Source organism: Mesoplodon bidens, assembly GCF_964165515.1.
Source record: "Mesoplodon bidens genome assembly, chromosome: 8".
Lineage (NCBI taxonomy): Eukaryota > Metazoa > Chordata > Mammalia > Artiodactyla > Ziphiidae > Mesoplodon > Mesoplodon bidens.
Window position 1 is genome coordinate 77,625,909 of NC_138165.1, and position 20,008 is coordinate 77,645,916.

The 20,008-nt window shown below is 41.2% G+C and overlaps 1 long non-coding RNA gene across 1 annotated transcript in view; it reads right to left on the reverse strand.

Moving 5' to 3' along the window:
- The window catches only part of LOC308621861, a 32,137-nt gene extending 13,683 nt beyond the window's left edge, over nucleotides 1–18,454 (reverse strand). The window contains exons 1-3 of the long non-coding RNA XR_014016517.1: nucleotides 17,474–18,454; nucleotides 17,095–17,216; nucleotides 9,538–9,689 (exon numbers count right to left, since the gene is read on the reverse strand). This is a non-coding gene — a long non-coding RNA (uncharacterized lncRNA). The remainder of the gene's footprint in view (nucleotides 1–9,537; nucleotides 9,690–17,094; nucleotides 17,217–17,473) is intronic.
- Nucleotides 18,455–20,008: the final 1,554 nt, after the last annotated feature.

Sequence of the window (20,008 nt, forward strand, 5' to 3'; positions counted from 1 at the left end):
GGAAACGTGCAGGTGGATCTGAGGCCTCACTGCAGGTCCATTGAAGAGCAGCTCTTACCACCTCACAGGGTCACTTCAATAATTAAGACAATGTGACAATCATAGAGTTCTAATTTGGGAGGTAAAAAGTGTGTTTCACCTCCCCACTCACACTTCAGCCTCTTCTCACTATGCCCGCTAAAATAAGTTAATTTCCGAGCATTAATCACTATAGGGAATCACCACTTACAGTGAATTGGAGATTCACTATAGGAATCTCCGATTATTCCATTTATAGGGAATCTCCAGTTTTCACTCATCTGAGTATGTCTGCAACCAACAAGAGAGTGGATATGTCCACAACACTGACCCCAAAGACTTTCCAGATCTGGGATCTTCAGAGACTTTTAGTTTAAAATCTGACTTGTTTGTCTATTACTTTGCAGTATTGCCCTTAAAGATGCATTGCATTGAGTTAACACATTTTCTGCCTTTTAGGTGCTAGAACTCCTAGGAGGTGGTGTGTGTGTGTGTCTGTGTGTGTGTGTCTGTGTGTATCTATATTTGGTCAAACTCTTAGTTTGTCATTTTAGGATAAAAATTCTCTTCTAATCTTTTCAACATACTTATATGATTAAGTGAGCTTAATATTTCATAGATTTTTGACTCAAGTTCAAAAAAATCTTTGTATTTCTTTAGCTCAGACCTTTAGACAAGCATATTCTAATCATTCACTTAAATGGTAGCAAAGTTTTATGGGAAAGCCAATTGGGTATAAAAAAGAGAAGTGGGATGAAATTGAGCAAAGAAAAATATAGAATGTATAGTGGGTGAAAATCGACTTAAAAAGAGAAACCTGGATCATAGTGAACATTGAACTTGGTAGAATATTAGAGAACCCCGTTTATTCAAGAACTTGGGGGGGAGGAGCTTCAAGATGGCGGAAGAGTAAAACGCGGAGATCACCTTCCTCCCCACAAATACATCAGAAATACATCTACATATGGAACAGCTCCTACAGAACACCTACTGAACGCTGGCAGAGACCTCAGACTTCCCAAAAGGCAAGAAAGTCCCCACGTACCTGGGTAGGGAAAAGAAAAAATTTTCTTTTTCTTTCTTTTTCCACACACTAGGAAGCCCCTTCGCAGGTGGAGACTGCGGGTGGCGGAGGGGGGAAGCTTCAGAGTAGCGGAGGAGAGCGCAGCAACAGGGGTGCGGAGGGCAAAGCAGAGAGATTCCCGCACAGAGGATCGGTGCTGACCAGCACTCACCAGCCGGAGAGGCTTGTCTGCTCACCCGCCGGGGTGGGCGGGGCTGGGAGCTGAGGCTCGGGCTTCCGAGGTCAGATCTCAGGGAGAGGACTGGCGGCGTGAACACAGCCTGAAGGGGGCTAGTGCGCCACAGCTGGCCAGGAGGGAGTCCAGGGGAAAGTCTGGAGCTGCCGAAGAGGCAAGAGGATTTTTCTTGCCTCTGTTTCCTGGTGCGCGAGGAGAGGGGATTAAGAGCGCTGCTTAAAGGAGCTCCAGAGACGGGCGCGAGCCGTGGCTAACAGTGCGGACCCCAGAGACGGGCAGGAGACACTAAGGCTGCTGCTGCTGCCACCAAGAAGCCTGTGTGCGAGCACAGGTCACTATCCACACCTCCCCTCCCGCCACTGCCAGGGTCCAGGGATCCAGGGACAACTTCCCCGGGAGAACGCACGGCGCGCCTCAGGCTGGTGCAACGTTACGCCCGCCTCTGCCGACGCAGGCTCGCTCCGCACTCCGTACCCCTCCCTCCCCCGGCCTGAGTGAGCCAGAGCCCACGAATCAGCGTCTCCTTTAACCCCATCCTGTCTGAGTGAAGAACAAACGCCCTCAGGCGACCTACATGCAGAGGCGGGTCCAAATCCAAAGCTGAACCCCGGGAGCTGTGCGAGCAAAGAAGAGAAAGGGAAATCTCTCCCAGCAGCCTTAGGAGCAGCGGATTAAATCTCCACAACCAACTTGATGTACCCTGCATCTCTGGAATACCTGAAGAGACAATGAATCATCCCAAATTGAGGAGGTGGACTTTGGGAGCAACTATATATATATATTTTTTTTTTTTCCCTTTTTCTCTTTTTGTGAGTGTGTATGTGTATACTTCTGTGTGTGATTTTGATTTTGTCTGTATAGCTTTGCTTTTACCATTTGTCCTATGGTCTGTCGGTCCATGATTTTTTCTTTTTTCTTTTTTAGTATAATTTTTAGTGCTTGTTATCATTGGTGGATTTCTTTTATGCTTGGGTTGCTCTCTTCTTTCTTTCTTTCATTTTTTTTATTAATTAAAATTTTTTTAATAATTACTTTTTATTTTAATAACTTTTTATTTGATTTGATTTTAGCTTCTTTCTTTCTTTCTTTCCCTTCCTTCCTTCCTTTCTTTCTTTCTTTCCCTCTTTCTTTCTTTCTCTCCCTTTTATTATGAGCCGTGTGGATGACAGGCTCTTGGTGCTCCAGCCAGGCGTGAGGGCTGTGCCTCTGAGGTGGGAGAGCCAAGTTCAGGACACTGGTCCACAAGAGATCTCCCAACTCCAATGTAATATCAAACAGCGAAAATCCCCCAGAGATCTCCATCTCAACACCAAGACCCAGCTCCACTCAATGACCAGTAAGCTACAGCGCTGGACACCCTATGCCAAACAACTAGCAAGACAGGAACACAAACCCATCCATTAGCACAGAGGCTACCTAAAATCATAAGGCCACAGACACCCCAAAACACACCACCAGACATGGACCTGCCCACCAGAAAGACAAGATCCAGCCTCATCCACCTGAACACAGGCACTAATCCCCTCCACCAGGAAGCCTACACAACCCACCAAACCAACCTTAGCCACTCGGGGCAGACACCAAAAACACCAGGAACTACGAAACTACGGCCTGCGAAAGGAGACCCCAAACACAGTAAGTTAAGCAAAATGAGAAGACAGAGAAACTCACGGCACATGAAGGAGCAAGGTAAAAACCCACCAGACCAGGGCTTCCCTGGTGGCACAGTGGTTGAGAGTCCGCCTGCCGATGCAGGGGACACGGCTTCATGCCCCAGTCCAGGAAGATCCCACATGCTGCGGAGCTGCTAGGCCCGTGAGCCATGGCCGCTGAGCCTGCGCATCCGGAGACTGTGCTCTGCAACGGGAGAGGCCACAACACTGAGAGGCCCGCGTACTGCAAAAAAAAAAAAAAAAAAAAACCGGACCTAACAAATGAAGAGGAAATAGGCAGTCTACCTGAAAATGAATTCAGAATAATGATAGTAAAGATGATCCAAAATCTTGGAAATAGAATGGAGAAAATAAAAGAAACGTTTAACAAGGACCTAGAAGAACTAAAGAGAAAACAAACAGTGATGAACAACACACTAAATGCAATTAAAAATTCTCTAGAAGGGATCAATAGCAGAATAAATGAGGCAGAAGAATGGATAAGTGACCTGGAAGATAAAGTAGTGGAAATAACAAGTGCAGAGCAGAATAAAGAAAAAAAAAAGGAAAGAATTGAGGAAAACTCCGAAACCTCTAGGACAACATTAAACACACCAACATTCAAATTATAGGGGTCCCAGAAGAAGAAGAGAAAAAGAAAGGAACTGAGAAAATATTTGAAGAGATTATAGTTGAAAACTTCACTAATATGGGAAAGGAAATAGTCAATTAAGTCCAGAAAGTGCAGAGAGTCCCATACAGGATAAATCCAATGAGAAACATGCCAAGACATATATTAATCAAACTATCAAAAACTAAATACAAGGAAAAAGTATTAAAAGAAGCAAGGGAAAAACAAAAAAATAACATACGAGGGAATAACAATAAGGTTAACAGCTGATCTTTCGGCAGAAACTCTGCAAGCCAGAAGGGAGAGGCAGGGCATATTTAAAATGATGAAGGGGAAAAACCTACAACCAAGATTACTCTACCCAGCAAGGATCTCATTCAGATTCGATGGAGAAATTGAAACCTTTACAGAAAAGCAAAAGCTAAGAGAATTCAGCACCACCAAACCAGCTCTACAACAAATGCTAAAGGAACTTCTCTAGGCAGGAAACACAAGAGAAGGAAAAGACCAACAATAACAAACCCAAAACAATTAAAACGGTAATAGGAACATACATATCAATAATTACCTGCAATGTAAATGGATTAAATGCTCCAACCAAGGGACACAGACTGGCTGAATGGATACAAAAACAAGACCCGTATATATGCTGTCTACAAGAGACCCACTTTAGACCTAGGGACACATACAGACTGAAAGTGAGGGGATAGAAAAAGATATTCCATGCAAATGGATATCAAAAGAAAGCTGGAGTAGCAGTTCTCCTATCAGACAAAACAGATTTTAAAACAAATACTATTACGAGGGACAGAGAAGGACATTACATAATGATCAAGGCATCAAACCAAGAAGAAGATATAACAACTGTAAATATTTATGCACCCAACATAGGAGCACCTCAATACATAAGGCAAATACTAACAGCCATAAAAGGTGAAATCAACAGTAACACAATCATAGTAGGGAACTTTAACACCCCACTTTCACCAATGAACAGATCATCCAAAATGAAAATAAATAAGGAAACACAAGCTTTAAATGACACATTAAACAAGATGGACTTAACTGATATTTATAGGACATTCTGTCCGAAAACAACAGAATACACTTTCTTCTCAACTGCTCATGGAACATTCTCCAGGATAGATCATATCTTGGGTCACAAACCATGCCTTGGTAAATTTAAGAAAATTGAAATCATATCAAGTATCTTTTCTGACCACAACGTTATGAGACTAGATATCAATTACAGGAAAAAATCTGTAAAAAACACAAACACGTGGAGGCTAAACAATACACTATTTAATAACCAAGATATCACTGAAGAAATCAAAGAGGAAATTAAAAAGTACCTAGAAACAAATGACAATGAAAACACGATGACCCAAAACAATGAGATGCAGCAAAAGCAGTTCTAAGATGGAAGTTTATAGCAATACAATCCTACCTCAAAAAACAAGAAACATCTCAAATAAACAAACTAACCTTACTCCTAAAGCAATTAGAGAAAGAAGAACAGAAACACCCCAAAGTTAGCAGAAGGAAAGAAATCATAAAGATCAGATCACAAATAAATGAAAAATAAATGAAGGAAATGATAGCAAAGATCAATAAAACTAAAAGCTTGTTCTTTGAGAAGATAAATAAAATTGATAAACCATTAGCCAGACTCATCAAGAAAAAAAGGGAGAAGACTCACATCAATAGAATTAGAAATGAAAAAGGAGAAGTGACAACTGACACTGCAGAAATACAAAGGATCATGAGAGATTACTACAAGCAACGATATGCCAATAAAATGGACAACCTGGAAGAAATGGACAAATTCTTAGAAATGCACAGCCTGCCAAGACTGAACCAGGAAGAAATAGAAAATATGAACAGACCAATCACAAGCACTGAATTTGAAACTGTGATTTAAAATCTTCCAACAAACAAAAGCCCAGGACCACATGGCTTCACAGGCGAATTCTATCAAACATTTAGAGAAGAGCTAACACCTATCCTTCTCAAACTCTTCCAAAATATAGCAGAGGGGGGAACACCCACAAACTCATTCTATGAGGCCACCATCACCCTGATACCAAAACCAGACAAAGATGTCACAAAGAAAGTAAACTACAGACCAATATCACTGATGAACATAGATGCAAAAATCCTCAACAAAATACTAGCAAACAGAGTTCAACAGCACATTAAAAGGATCGTACACCATGATCAAGTGGGGTTTATTCCAGGAATGCAAGGATTCTTTAATATATGCAAATCAATAAACGTGATACACCATATTAACAAATTGAAGGAGAAAAACCATATGATCATCTCAATCGATGCAGAGAAAGCTTTTGACAAAATTCAACACCCATTTATGATAAAAACCCTGCAGAAAGTAGGCATAGAGGGAACTTTCCTCAACATAATAAAGGCCATATATGACAAACCCACAGCCAACATCATCCTCAATGGTGAAAAACTGAAACCATTTCCACTAAGATCAGGAACAAGACAAGGTTTCCCACTCTCACAACTATTATTCAACATAGTTTTGGAAGTTTTAGCCACAGCAATCAGAGAAGAAAAAGAAATAACAGGAATCCAAATCGGAAAAGAAGAAGTAAAGCTGTCACTGTTTGCAGATGACATGATACAATACATAGAGAATCCAAAAGATGCTACCAGAAAGCTACTAGAGCTAATCAATGAATTTTGTAAAGTAGCAGGATACAAAATTAATGCACAGGAATCTCTGGCATTCTTATACACTAATGATGAAAAATCTGAAAGTGAAATCAATAAAACACGCCCATTTACCATTGCAACAAAAAGAATAAACTATCTAGGAATAAACCTACCTAAGGAGACAGAAGACCTGTATGCAGAAAACTATAAGACACTCATGAAATAAATTAAAGATGATACAAACAGATGGAGAGATACACCATGTTCTTGGATTAGAAGAATCAACATTGTGAAAATGACTCTACTACCCAAAGCAATCTACAGATTCAATGCCATCCCTATCAAACTACCACTGGCATTTTTCACAGAACTAGAACAAAAAATTTCACAATTTGTATGGAAACACAAAAGACCCCGAATAGCCAAAGCAATCTTGAGAAAGAAAAACGGAGCTGGAGGAATCAGGCTCCCTGACTTCAGACTATACTACAAAGTGACAGTAATCAAGACAGTATGGTACTTGCACAAAAACAGAAATATAGATCAATGGAACAGGATAGAAAGCCCAGAGATAAACCCACGCACATATGGTCACCTTATCTTTGATAAAGGAGGCAAGAAAATATGATGGAGAAACGACAGCCTCTTCAGTAAGTGCTGCTGGGAAAACAGGACAACTACATGTAAAAGAATGAAATTAGAACACTCCCTAACACCATAAACAAAAATAAACTCAAAAGGGATTAAAGACCTAAATGTAAGTCCAGACACTATCAATCTCTTAGAGGAAAACACAGGCAGAACACTCTATGGCATACATCACAGCAAGATCCTTTCTGACCCACCTCCTAGAGAAATGGAAATAAAAACAAAAATAAACAAATGGGACCTAATGAAACTTAAAAGCTTTTGCACAGCAAAGGAAACCATAAACAAGACCAAAAGACAACCTTCAGAATGGGAGAAAATATTTGCCAATGAAGCAACTGACAGAGGATTCATCTCCAAAATTTACAAGCAGCTCATGCAGCTCAATACCAAAAAAACAAACAACCCAATCCAAAAATGGGCAGAAGACCTAAACAGACATTTCTCCAAAGAAGATATACAGATTGCCAACAAACACATGAAAGAATGCTCAACATCAATAATCATTAGAGAAATGCAAATCAAAACTACAATAAGATATCATCTCACACCGGTCAGAATGGCCATCATCAAAAAATCTAGAAACAATAAATGCTGGAGAGGGTGTGGAGAAAAGGGAACCCTCTTGCACTGTTGGTGGGAATGTAAATTGATACAGGCACTATGGAGAACAGTATGGAGGTTCCTTATAAAGCTACAAATAGAACTACCATACGACCCAGCAATCCCACTACTGGGCATATACCCTGAGAAAACCATAATTAAAAAAGAGTCATATACCACAGTGTTCATTGCAGCTCTATTTACAATAGCCAGGACATGGAAGCAAGGTAAGTGTCCATCGACAGATGAATGGATAAAGAAGATGTGGCACATATATACAATGGAATATTACTCAGCCATAAAAAGAAACGAAATTGAGTTATTTGTAGTGCGGTGGATGGACCTAGAGTCTGTCATACAGAGTGAAGTAAGTCAGAAAGAGAAAAACAAATACTGTATGCTAACACATATATATGGCATCTAAAAAAAAAAAAGATCATGAAGAACCTAGGGGCAAGACATGAATAAAGATGCAGACCTACTAGAGAATGGACCTGAGGACATCGGGAGGGGGAAGGGTAACTGGGACAAAGTGAGAGAGTGGCATGGACATATAAACACTACCAAATGTAAAATAGATAGCTAGTGGAAAGCAGTCGCATAGCACAGGGAGGTCAGCTCGGTGCTTTGTGACCAGCTAGAAGGGTGGCATAGGGAGCGTGGGAGGGAGGGAGATGCAAGAGGGAAGAGATATGGGGATATATGTATATGTATAATTGATTCACTTTGTTGTAAAGCAGAAAGTAACACATCATGTAAAGCAATTATACTCCAATAAAAATGTAAAAAAAAAAGATGTTAAAAAAAACCTTGGGTATTAAAATGAGTTGTTACACTCACTACCCTTTTTGTGTGTTTTAGAAACATGTGTATTCTCAAGTGCTTAGAGAATTTGGAATAACAGTGAAAACATATTTTATGCTTAATCTTATTATTTAAAATCTAGATTTCTGTAATAAAACCTGTTTTGCACTTATAACGTATTAAAAGTTGTGTCTTGAAACCTGGTCCCTGTGCACGCACAGCAGCCGTTATGAGTGACCTGGTGCAGCCAGCTGCATTTGTAGAAAGACTCCTATTTTGCCTGCTTCCAAGCTTTCCAGGTCCTCACAAACATCAATTTTTCCGTGTCCTGTGCTGAAACCAAAAATGCTGCTGGTAGAGATGAATCCCCAAGGAGACAGACTCTGAGATTTATGTTCCGTGGGGACAGCCCTCAGGAACAAGAGCAGGAAGGAGGCAGGACCGGACAGTGGGAGAAGGTAAAGTGTGATGAAGTTTCAACAGCAGACTCAGGTGACCCTGCAGGGATCTCCTGATGAGCAGAGCTCTTCAAAACTGTCCTGCACTGAGACAAAGGGGCAGATGTCTATACCCCGACACTAACCAGTCACTTGATACAGCGCGGTCCCCTCCCATGGAGGGGACACAGCCCTGGAAGAGGCCGCAGCTCCCTTCATCTGAGAGCAAGCCTGGGGAGGACTCAGCTGAAGCCATCCCCAGCACTAATGTAAGCAGCTGGGAGAATAAGAGGCCTCCTGAAGGGGAGGGGTTCGGCAGTGCACAACACCCACTGCATGCACCCCCGAGCCACTCGGAGGCACTTACTTCACACTTACTTCGTATGTAAGTACACACCACCTCCTCTGTGATTCTGGTTTGTCTCTCTTCCTGGGAAAACTGACAGTGGGAGGGTTACTGGATGAAATACAGCCACCCCCCACTGCAACTGGTCCTGAGGCTGCAACTGACACTCGTCTCATCTCCCTATCCTACTACATATTCTAGATTCTCTTCACCCCTAGCATCTCTGCCAGTCTAAGTGGCTTACATGGTAAAGTGACCCAGACACTCCTTCCTGAGTGGGTCTGAGCTCCTGGACCCTATGCCCTTCTCTGGCTATGGCTGTTGCACGTGACCATTTATAGTCAAAATTGGGGAACTGAGTATCAAGAGATGAGATGACCCAATGGATCACCTGGGTCCCATATGAATTCTTCCCTATTGTGTAGCAGATTCTCCATTTCTACTGATGATTAAATTTTACCTGTCAGACAGTGACTTCCTTCTTTGCCTTTGACATACGTAGCCTAAAGTGACCAGGTAGCAGCTGTAACTTAGAGGTTAAAGGAACTCTTGCTGTAAATCCCATTGGAGGCATTTCCCTTCTGGAAACCAGGGTCTCTGGATCCCCAAAGCCTGGAATTACAGAGATGAGAACAACCAATGTTGGTCCATGTTGCCTGTGTCCTACAGCCCCTTCAGTGCCTAGTCTCTTCCATCCTTAGCAGGTCCAGCATAGCCTTGGTCAGGTTATGTTATGGTGTGCTCCTAATTATTGGTTAGCGGACAAGAGTGGAGTTGGGAGTAAAACCTAAGGGTTTTCTTACAAGGCAGAGGACTCTGCACCATGTTCAAACAAGAGGGAATGCTTTAGTAGGAAAGAGTGGGCTTTTTTTTTTTTTTTTTTTGCATTGTGCCAAGGCTCCAGGGGATAAAAGTTCTTTAGCGGACACACCCAGCTATCCCCATCACAGGTCACAGGGTCCATCCCTTCCCAGCCAGGGCTCTGACCGTGGCATAGCTGACTTGCTGTAGGGCTGACAATTCAAAGTTCTCTGGTGCTCAGCTACCCTTGTAATTAAAGTCTGGGGACTGATCCTCAGCATTTCCTGCTCTCTGGCTGCAGGAGATGATTGTTCTTTCATATGCTTCTGAGAAAGCCCTCTGAACTTACAATTTGCCTTAAATTGGTGATTAATCACCCTAACCTTTTCATTATCTTTCTCCATTGTATTGAGTACACTCTGCAAAAGCAACCTAATTCCACTGTCTTTATAATTACTTCTTTTTCTGAATCTCTGAGATGTTGCACCTGCCAGCTGGCAGATGACCTAGTTCATAAATCCCATTTTAGAGATGACTTTCTGGGACGGGCACCAAGGTCTTAAGTTGAATTCCCAAGGAAGCAGACTCTGAGATGGAGATTTGCATGCAGGGATTCCACTGGATTATTCTTGGGAACAATATGTATGGGGGAGAGAGAGAATAGGATCGAGCAGAGGGAAAAATTGAACTGCAATGAAGTTGCAACAGAGGCCCCAGCTGATACCCTGGGTGATCTCTGGTCTGGAATGGCCTTTCAGAGTTGTTTGAACTGAGGTGAGGGGGAGGGGCCTTTGTTGCTCCTTTATTGACCATGTTGTTTTTGGATATGGGCAGTCCTTGGAGTGGAAACGTAGACTTGTGTGAGGCAGCTCCCTTCAACAAAGGGCAATTCCTGGGGCATGACTTACTGTGAGCCATTGGCAGGCAATAGTGCTAATAGCTGGCAGAATAAAAACCTCAGTCCTGCAGGTGAGGGTGGGGAGAGAAACCTGGGATGTAACTTGCCACTATATGTACCAGTGCAGTTCTGAAATTTTAATAAGATCATGAATGTAGAAGGGCTTTAAATTTGTCAACACTTTATAAATCCAGGTTATTTTTACTACTTCACAATTTTGACACGGGTTGGCCCAAGCACAGGATCAACTGCCATGGTCAGTAGGACAAGATCTCTTTAAGTCAGACTGTTCCATGTTTTAGTCAAGTCATTGGCCTTCTAACAGTCTGTCATCTTATTCCAAGACTACAAATTCTTGGTAGATTTTAGACAAATCTCTCCAGTATCCTGTAAAAATGAGGGGTTCATATTTGACTTCATGTTTTCCACTCAAGATTTTTTCTTTGGTGAGCAGTTTAGAATATGGGAAGGGTTAAATACTAGTATCATGGCAAAGTTGAAACAGAACCATAAGTTTAATATTATTTTAAAGTTAAAATGATTTAACATGACACCAAGCTTGAGTTAACATTCTACATGGTTGTGGAGATATTAGGGTTTAAACAGATGTCAGCAATTTTTTTACAAAACGGAAATTGAGTTCTACAGATGGTGGAGACTGAGGAGTTCAAAGTGTTGTATAAAAAATGTACACTCGAGTAAAAAGTAATCATCTTTATATTTCAAGTTTGAAGACGCCCTTTTGGTGATGAGGATAATTTTCAAGCCAATCAGACAGAAATCTATTTACCTTTCACTTCCATATCATACTTTTTTTTTTCTCTGCTACAATTTCTGATTATGGAAGGTATTTGTGCAGTAATATAGGACTTCTCTTTTTCCAGTTCCCACCCCTATTCTACCTCATTTTTCTATTAGCATAATATTGTTCAGCTTGCCTTATCATATTTTCCATAGCAACAGGCCACGGTGTCATAAAAATCATCTTCTTCCAGATTTTTATTATTTTCCATATGTGGTTGGACTTCTTTTAGAAAGTTGTAATTTTCGTGCATTTATTTGATGAAGATGCTCTTACCAGTTGAGGAAATGTTTTAAGGTTATAAGAAAATATTCAGGTATGTGAGTTTTGTCCATCATTGCCAGTTCTTTTAGTTGTATAATTTGTGCTCAAAAGTGCAAAAAGTTCCATAAATGATGAAACAAAATTCATATTTTTAAATGAGAGAATGTAAAAATACATTATCTACAAAATTATCACTTCCTGTTTTCACCCAAACAGCCAGATCTTTTTTCAAATGTACAATGAATTTTGTGTACTTGAAACCCTGACTGCCAGAGTAGTTAGAGAAAATGCATTGCAAAATTTCATTCAAACAGGGAGGAGAATCGTGGGACTGGAAGGAGGATGAGGGACCTTCTGCAATACATTTTGGACAATAGGTGGGATACAGGAGCCCTCCATTCAGATGTAGGTTGGTTTCTAGCCTTGATGCCTAAGACCTCAGGGAAAAGGGTGTTCCAATGACAAACTACAGACCCTGGAGAATATCTACTCTACTTCTAAGAAGAGGAATTTGGGATCTGAAAGATCCATACATAAAGACTGCCACTGACTTCCCAATCTTCTTACCCTCAGATACTACAGTTCTCACTTACAGTTGCCCACTGCTATGCCCAGTATCCTCTTTTGAGTAGACTTTCAGAGTCATGGAGGAGTTGAGGTCATCTTTGGTGAATCCCAGGGGGAACCCATCTCACTCTACCAGTGTCTATCTGGAGAGTTCCATCACCTTGACTCTTCTCTCTCTGGCTTGGTGCTGTCTCTCTGCCTCTAGAGAATACTGTTGGCTGCTTCCTATCAGTGATCTTCCTTCAACCATAGAAAACAAGTAGCCTTGCTTCCCTCCTCCCATCTTCTTTTGAAAATCACCAGACATGAATCCTATTCTTCAAAAAGTGAGGATTAGACTCTGTATCGCTAAGTGGTCTCCTTTACCATTGTCATCCCAACAATGACACCAGCCACCTTTTATTTACCTCACTATAGTATCTCTATTCCTTATGGTGACCCTACAAAGTTGAGTTTTATCTCAACTTTCTGATGAGAAAAATGAGACTCAGGAAGATTAAATAATTTGCTCAATGCCACAAAGCTAATAAATGGCAGCACTTAGAGTAGAATTTACATGTCTCCCAGCGCTACACTGTCCCCCTCATAGCATACTGCCTTCCGAAATAAAGAGGTGATTCTTATCCGTTACAGAGATGGCTGTCATGAAAGGCTGTGAACAAGGTGGCAGGCATTCATCCCAACCACGTTTCTAACATAACCATTATGTGGCCACATCAGGCCAGCTAGAAAAAGAGGACAGAGTGACTGCAGACCAGTGAACTCGGAGATTTCCAAGGAGCTGTGGGGAGAGTAGAATTTCTCAAATAATATCACTGCTACTAATGTCCCCCAAACCTAGGGCTGTGATTTACCAGACCAATAAGTAAGTTTACCCAAGAACAGACCAGAGTTCTCCTATCTGTCCTGGATGAGTCTCTGGATGGTTGTCAGTCACTTTGGCCTGAAAGATGAAGTGAGATTCTAGAACCTATCTATGTTGCAGCACTATTAATCCTCTTAATAGGATTAAAAGATAATAGATCACTAAAATGTCTGGACTTCCCATTTAGATGCTGTTAGGACAGAATTAGCTATTAGGATCTATTATTTTTTTCAATCTTATTGTTACTAGGATCAGCAGTGCCTGAACATTGAGAGGTTCTGAAACCTTATTCCACTCAGGTTGCTAAGTGGCAGATATCTGTTCTATATATGAATATCTTACTGCTGCTTTAGCCTTTATATTAAACCTACTTTGAAAGCATAGCCCAAAGCCATTCGTGCCATTGGCTTCTTTCTCTTTGCTCTTTCTTTGAGTTATGAACTGAGCACATCAATAGCTGCTCTGAAAGCTTTGATGCTTCTTTGGCAATGACTTCAGTCCTGCTGCATTTACCACAGAACTGCAGTGACTGTCTTATGTGGAGAAGCATATTTGTGGTTGATAAAATGCTAGTTCAATGGGGGAAAAAGTGAATTGATTATATTGAGTATTTTTATAACTGTCACTCTTCTACAAGACAAAGAGAATAATTTTGGTTTCTTCATCTATTCCACATATACACTGATTTTTAATTACAATCAAACATTATTAAAGGAAATCCAAGTGAAACCAGGGGGAAAATTATAACTATGGTTTAGTACATAGGATTCCATTTGGTCTGGGGTGGAGGGAGTCGGCGGGCACTTTCAAGCTTTTTGATTTGTACAATATTTGATTATGTATACAATTAGTCAAAAGGTATTCTAGGGCTTCCCTGGTGGCACAGTGGTTGAGAGTCCGCCTGCCGATGCAGGGGACACGGGCTCATGCCCCAGTTCGGGAAGATCCCACATGCCGCGGAGCGGCTGGGCCCGTGAGCCATGGCCACTGAGCCTGCGCGTCCGGAGCCTGTGCTCCGCAACGGGAGAGGCCACAACAGTCAGAGGCCCGCGTACCGCAAAAAAAAAAAAAAAAAGGTATTCTACTCAGTATAATTACCTGGAGAATAATACATGGTATGTAAGGTACTGCAACCCCTTCTATAGTTGGAATTCTGAGAAATGAGAATCCCACTGCCCTCTACCTGAAAGCATGGTTTAAGTCTATCATAGCCTATTTTTTTACCCCATAGATTTTTCTAGAGGAATAAGTTTGCCTTTGTAACTCACCATCCTTCTTCCAAGAGAGGCAGCATGATAGTGGTTATGTTCAGGGACTCGGAGACAAACAAAACTTGTTTCAAATCGAGGCTTAATCACTTAACAGCCTTATTAGCCTATGTGGCTAGTTGTTTAATCTATCTCAATTTCCACACCTGTGAAATGGGCACCATGTAAAACCAGTATCCTCATTACATAAAACAAAGATCAAATGCCATACTGAGTACCAAGTTATTGGCGCACAGTAAACAGCAAAATTTAGTTGACATTATTACCAGGGTCATAAAAGTCCTTAGTGGAACTGTGGGAACAGGTCACACATGTTTGAGGAGGCTCATCTGCCACGTGAGAAGCAGTGTAATGGATGTTAGAAAAATCCTTAAAGATGTGGAGTCTGCTTCTGGAAACGGTTTCTGCTTCTTCTGAATGACCAAGATGGTTCCAGACCCTCCAAGTCCTGGCAGGACAAATTGAGGCAATGTTCCTTTGACTGACTGTATAAATGATCCCAAAACTAGATTCGAGCTTTCATTTTTACATTATCTTTCTTTCGGGATGATTTATCCTTCTGGGGACTCCTCTAGTGATAATAGCAGCTGCTTTCAAGAAATACTTTTGAAAAATGGAATAATCTTATGAGGTCGGAGGTGGTTGGGGAAGAAGGGGAGACCCGCTTGAGAATGGGATCTGCAGTCGGTTCAGAGTTCTGATGTTGCTTCTCTGTTAATTAGCTTGTAATTGGATTACTTCATCTAGACCACTGTTTCTCGACGGCTGGTCCTCTGAATCACCTGTGGCACGGTGCTTGTCAAACATGCTGTTGCCTGAGCCCCACCCCAGACTTTCAGGGTCAAAACCTCTGGGGCTGGAGATAGGCAGTCTGCACACCCAAGTGTGAGAACTTCCAATACAGGCTACAGCAGAAAATATTAATGTCAATACTGACATTATTTCAGCTCCAAGCACTTCTCACTTGGTTTTAAGGAGGGAGAAAGAGATGATTAATACTTACGATTATGTATTCATTCATGGGCTCCGAGACTTCCACTTTCACTTTTCTGAAAAATGGGAGTTAACAAGAGCTACCAAACTCTTTTTTTTTTTTTTTTTTTTTTTTGCGGTACGCGGGCCTTTCACCGCTGTGGCCTCTCCCGTTGTGGAGAACAGGCTCCAGACGCGCAGGCTCAGCGGCTATGGCTCACAGGCCTAGCCGCTCCGCAGCATGTGGGATCTTCCCGGACCGGGACACGAACCCGCATCCCCCGCATCGGCAGGCGGACTGTCAACCACTGCGCCACCAGGGAAGCCTCCCAAACTCTTTCTAATGTAAGAATGAATAAATGTTTAATAAGTGTTTGGGGCTCTCTGCAAAAAGGTAGTATAAATATGCCAAGCATTATTATAGGAGAAATATGTAGATGGGTTTGACTTATATATGGCCCAAATTCCCATTTGCCATAATTTAAGAAAATAAGTACCGAAATGGTGCCAGTGGATCTTATAGCTAAGTTACTGTTTTGGCTCCGTAAAGGGAGGGCATGCTTAACCCAAGGGAGCTATAAAACATCAGCTGAGTATTGATGGAGTTTGGAGTCAAATAGAAGCCTGTTCTGCTGTGAAAACATGCACATGTGTGGAATTGCATTGCTATAATCAGGACACAACCAAATTCACAGATGTGCCCAATTTTCTGTTTCCTCTATATTTTACCAGTTTCACGGCACAGTGACAAATGAGGAAAGCACTAAACTGATTTTGTATAGCATCTCATGGAAGCCGCTCACAAATCTCACTGGTGGGAAAGAACCTCACAACTGTTAATAGTTAAGTGCTACATCTGTCTAATCCATCTCTGGGATACACTAAGACCTCTGTTACTTTGCATATAGCAAATTGGAGAAATCCCATTATTCTAAGTCAAGTTTCAAAAAAAAAAGATTTCCTTAAAAAAAATCCCTCCTCTCCCCAAAGATTTTCCTTCTTCTATTTTTCACATTTTCAAGTGCACACGATGGATAATTAGAAAATGGAATCAGAAAAGAATATCTGACTGAGGCAATCTGAAATGAGGAAGGAGCAGCCCGTCACACTTATTTTTCCCACTGTATATGTTTCTCACCATTTTTAGCTCCTAAAATACCAGGAGGCTCTTAAAACTTTAAAACTCCTCTACCAACATCCAAAAAAAGGAAGGTAGGATTTTCATAGTTTGGAAAAGAGAGAAAACACATTGTAGTGGACAATCGTCTTCTCTGATCATTAGCATCCACCCCCCTTTTTTTCCTTTGCGGGAAGTCGCCTGGCTGCATTAAGTGCCATCTTAATGTTTTGGCAATTAAGACGTCCCCTCTCCCCAAGCCAATGAGTAAGTGCCTGACCCAAAGTGGGCCAATCAGACACACTCTCCAGAGTTTTGAACCCTCAGCCTAGCAGAACAAGGACAGGGGAGTGCTCACTGCTAGTGGCAGTGTCTTGCCAAGACTGCCCGTAGTTCTTGCTGCCCAGAACCCCAGGGCTGCCCTGAGTCCTGAACTATTCTCCATATGAATTTTCAGTCTTACCTTTGCTTCTTTAGCTCCTCCATATCTTTCCCACAAATTCCTCTTTTTCTTAACCTAGGCAAGGTTCTTTACTGTTGCTTACAATCAGAGGTGTCAATTAAAATCTTTATCAACTGGCTTACCTGTGGGAGAAGACAAAAAAAAAGGAATGCATGCTGGTCGGGGTGCCCACCAGCAGGCTCCTAACAAAAAGCTTTTACTGAAGATATTAGATATCATTGTTCTGCTCATTTTAGGAATAGTGGCATTTTCACCTGAGCTAAGCTTTACCTATAGTCACGCGATAGAAATAAAAGATGACAATGTTAGTAAGAGAGGGGGAAAGAGAGCCTAGTCAAGCAAGGATGGACTGAGGGACTGGAACGGAGATAATACTGACCAGCGTGAGTGGAAAAAGCTGCATGGTGATGAGACTTGCATTAAGAATGGCTCTCAGATCTGTAGAATCCTGGAGATTCTTTTGGGGATTCCCACCAGACACAAGACCCGTGGCTTGAGAAAGACTGTCCTAAGGTGGGAAAAAGCACTAAGGATACATAACTGGAGAAAGGTTTCCTTTACTGAGTTAAATGGTATTGATAAATTCCTCACTGACTTTTACATATGCCTCAAGAAATTAGAATAAAGTCATAACCTCCCTGCTTAAAATAATAGGTAAGTTAAACTGTGAAGGACCAGTATTTGGTTTACATGCAGGAGAAGGTAAAGCTGTATTACATTAAAGTATGATGCTGAAAGTTAGCAACAGGCCTAGGTAGAAGGATAGGTATAGAGAATGTGATCAAGCTGGTGCTTACTTCTTTAGGCTCCTTCCCACCACTTCAGCCAGGCTCCCTCCCATTCAATCTTACAGAACTAGCGACAATCCTTCCAGCGAGCCATGCTGGTCCCTGCCTTACACAATCGGTCCTTCTGCCTGGAATGCCCTTCACCACCTTGGCTTCTCAGGAATGTCTACTGTTTCACAACCCCTTGTTCATATGGCATCTCTGTGCACACTAGAAGCATCCTTCACTCAAGATACTTCACTTCCCTCTGTCACAAAATTGTTGAACTATGTGGATTTTATTAAACATTTTATTAATATTTTAAGAAAATTTTTATTTAAAATATACTCATCTGCAATATCTATGATATAAATTATGCCCCTTATGGTTGAACAGCACACAACCTGCATATTCATCTTGGTGGGTCTGGATGACAAAATATCCAGAGATGCTCACAGAGAAAAGGTTCAACGGTTACAAAGCGCATCTGAGAAGCTTTCTCCGTGTGTGCTCCCCCTCTGTCTTGAATGCCAGCTCCATCGGGGCACCTGACACACAGTTCTGTATGTGTGTCACCCCCGCAATAAAGGGGAAACACTTTGAGAGGAGAAATTGCTTCTTATTCACTCCTGTAACTTCAATGACCAGCAAAGTATTGGTAAATGGTGGAGGCCCAGGACATTTTTGTTGAAGAAAAGAAAGAAGAAATGTTCATACATGGTACCCAATGTAAGGTTTTCCACATAAATAGCATTTATTGAATTAAACTCCTGGAAACAAACATTAGTGGTATTGGCAGTTTTACACCACCCACTTTGGATCTTGTGTGTTTGTATGTGTTTTGAGATATTAATGATAAAATATTAATTCTAAGTGAGGGTATTTTCCTCCTTTAATACTGCGTCTTGCTAGTACGTAACACAGTATAGATGTTCAATAAACATTTGCTAAATGAATAAATGAGTGATCGTGAATGAGTCAGTGAGTGAATCACGACAAAGAAAGTGTCACCATCATTCTTCTTTATAGGACAGAAATACTGAGACTTGTTTTCTTAATGAAGTGTGGCACTCAGAGTCGTTGAAAAGTCTATCAGCATCATGATAAATGTTTGAGAAAATCTTTTCCCCTAATAGAAAAGAAAACTATCTCTGCTATTAAGATGTTAGAAGTAGTGATACAGAGAAGGGTGAAAGCCCATAATATTAGGTGCAGAATTAAATGTTGCCCATGAAGTTAAAGAATTTTCCCCTGATTTTTTGAGTGAGATAATGTTCCGGAAAAGAGCACTTACTTGTAAACTAGTACATTGATTAAATGTTTCATTTGGCTTTTATATTGGGACATCAGCAAAAACACTGATTGGCGGACGTAACCTTCACCAGAAAACATCCAAGGCTATAAAAATAGTTGAAAGCAGAAATTTTTGTTTTTAAAAAAGAAAATCAATATCCAGAAACTATTGCTGGATCATCACACCTTCAGAGCCCATTCAATTAAAATAGACGTGAGCCGTGGAGGATCCTTACCATGAACAATCTCATTTTGTTCCATATATGCTACTCACTAGGGCTGCAAAGGAAGCTCAGACAAGAAGAACTGAAGGAAACATGCTTTCTGGTTACCCTGAGATACCTCAAAATGTCTTTAATCATAAGACTCAAACATTCCAGGTTTTACTGGCTTTGAATTGGTGTAGCATCAGCAGACCCTACGATAGCATATTTGTTAGTATGATCGGGGAGGATTTCTAGTGACAAGGACTTTTCAAAACATTGGCCTTAGGTTTGATGAGGGAGAGCATATCTTCCTCCACTTAGGGTGCACACGAAATGGGTAATGAATGGACATCCGCTCTTTCTGGGGCCAGTGGATATTGCCAGGCTGTTTCATACATTGAATAGTAAAGGCATAACACCTGGGGCCTATGAGATTTCCAAGGACCTAAAAAACAATTTAAAAGCTGAAATTTCAAAAAAGAAAAGAAAAACATTCATTCAAAAATGCAAAAGGGGCAAACTGAAGTCAATAAACACTAAATTAAATGTCTCCAAAATGTAATACTATGTCAAATTCATTTAGTGTTAAACTGAAAATTCGTGAAATTTCTATTACACTTGAAAGCAATCTGTGGACTAGATTTTATC